General features: G+C 46.6%; 1 protein-coding gene across 1 annotated transcript in view; it reads left to right on the forward strand.

The window, feature by feature from the left end:
• Window positions 1-2500, forward strand: part of LOC125034838 (venom dipeptidyl peptidase 4-like) — a 121507-nt gene that overhangs the window by 59471 nt on the left and 59536 nt on the right. The window lies entirely within an intron of this gene.

Here is a 2500-nt window from a genome sequence, read left to right on the forward strand (position 1 = left end):
ACTGCGGTGTGTGGGGGAATAAATTATTCATTTACGAGGCACGAAAATTTCCATCGTAAAAAGGAAACAGGTCAATATGAGGAATACGCCATATTTCTTGGAGAGAGAGAGAGATCGAAGTTATTGCTGTGAGACGCATATATATCAGATGGACGGAAATGAGAGAGGGATGCGTGGAGGGAGAGAGGGAGGGGGGGAGAAAGGGAGAGAGGCAGGGAGGGAGAGGGATTGAGGGAGGGAGGGAGGGAGGGAGGGAGGGAGGGAGGGAGGGAGGGGAGGGAGAGAGGGAGAGAGGGAGAGAGGGAGAGAGAGATAAGGATAAAGATAGAGAGAGATGGAGGAGAAGTAAAAAAATAATAAGACAGACAGACAGACAAACATACAAACAAAAAGGGAAAAGAAAGACAGCAAAGAAAATCAAAACGAGGATTCACACATTTAGCTACAACAGCTAAGATAATTCAACCACTGCAATTTTAATAGAAGCAGATAACTATATATCGGTTTCTTATTGCCATTCAAGACGGAGTGATAATATACTGGATATGCTGATGCCCAAGGACTTCCCCGTATGAATATATAGATTATCTCCGTGTTCGTATGTGCATGAAAGTATGCGTCTTGTGTTATGGATGCAGTAGAATATTTCCGTGTGTATATAATGTGTAGTAATTGGAAATACGCTTGTTTTGTGTGTGTGGGGGGGGGGGGGGGGGGCGTGCATGTGTGTGTGAGTGTGTGTGTGTTTGTGTGTGTGTGTGTGTTTGTGTGTGTGTGTGTGTGCGTGTGTGTGTGTGTGTGTGTGTGTGTGTGTGTGTGTGTGTGTGTGTGTACGCGCGCGTGTGTGTGTGTGTGTGTACGCGCGTGTGTGTGTGTGTGTGTTTACCTGTAGCTCATTCCACAAGCTTATCCATGACACTAAACTTCCAGGGTTTTTTCCGGATTTCTCCCCCGTTCCTCCCTACGATCGCACCCGACTTGAAATGCAAAGGACTTTTTATGTTCCTGGCAGGGAAATCCCCTCACTGAAATATCCCTTTTCTCTTCGTCCCTGGGCCATACCAGCGCCCGAGGGTTGTCCCACACTTCCTTTTACTTGATTAAGCAGCATCGACAGGAGCTTGGTTGCTTTTTTTATCAACCATTTCCTCCAACCACAGAATGGCCTCCAGGCGAGACCTCGGGGTTCAAAGGCGGCGTGTTACTTCCGTAGATTTATATTTAGTTCATTTTTGCCCCCCCAGAGCTGCGTGCGTGGCAGGTGTGGGGGGGGGGAGGTTAATTGTTTTGTGGTTAGGTGTTGCCTTGTTCAGGATAGGGCCTCTGCTATATTTAGCGGCGCGTTTTATTTGTCTGTGTATTTGTGTGATTGTGTATGTATGTATATGTTCGGGTGATGGGTGTGGTATTTGAATGTGCGTATGTTTCTCTTTTTGAGTGGTTGTGTACTTGTATGTGCGTGTGTTTTCGTATACTACTATCCACTACTGAGTTTAGTAAGTAAATAATGCACTGTGATCATTTCGAATTGTGTTCATCATAGGCAGTAGAAGTACAGAGTTTTAGCCTTTTCGAATTGCTCAGCCATTTCACCCAAAGAACTGGTCTGAGGTCTTAGGCAACATATTCAAGAGGCTACAGTATGAGCTGTCAATCGCTTAGTATTCATCTACGATTCCTTGTAGAATACTGAAACGAGAAATAACACGTGTCTTCCCTCTTAATGGCTGTGCACACTCAACCCTCAGCGAGCGAGTTGTTCTTTGTGTCGGATTATTATTTTTACATTACGTCATCGTTACGTCAGTTTTAAAGATTATTTTCATGACTTTTTCTTCTCAATTTTCGAGGATGATTCAGGCAGCTACTCGTGTCGAGAAAGGTTGATCGAGACTCTCTAACACGTGGCCATCGAGATAAGGGGAAAGAGAGGGGAGCGGAGAGGGGATGGGGGAGCAGAGGGGACGAGGGACAGAAGGGAGGAAGGTCTCTGGAGGGCTGGAATTAGGGGAAAGTGGGGTGAGGGGGGTAGAGGGGTGGGGGAGGGAATATCGATGGCTAATACTCGATATGTAATGGGTCGGAAGGGGTGCGTCGCCTCGTCCGACCGTCCATGTTCCTTGCTTTTATCTGCTGTGGTTTGTGGTGTTGTGCCTTTGGGTGGTGTTGACGGGCGGCGATGTGGTGTGCTGATAAAGGGATGCTCTTGTGTTATTTGTCCTTGCTAATGGTGATGCGAGTGTTTTATTCATTGTTATAGAATCGGTTTGGCTCTAGATGGCTTTCGTCGCCTTGTCACAATGCCATTCTCGCCAAATGGCCCTCAGATCGATTTACGACTTTTTGAGATATTTATTTTGCCTGGTTGTTGTCAGATATTGTTTTACAAAGTTGTATCACAAGGTGAAGGGTGTTGCCAAGGGGAATGTGATGGGCAAGGGGAGGGTAATAGGTATCGCCCTGGAGAAAAAGTCCCTCCTTCCCCGGGGCGTGGCTGGGG

This window comes from Penaeus chinensis, chromosome 18 (genome assembly GCF_019202785.1).
Source record: "Penaeus chinensis breed Huanghai No. 1 chromosome 18, ASM1920278v2, whole genome shotgun sequence".
In the NCBI taxonomy this organism is placed as follows: Eukaryota; Metazoa; Arthropoda; class Malacostraca; order Decapoda; family Penaeidae; genus Penaeus; species Penaeus chinensis.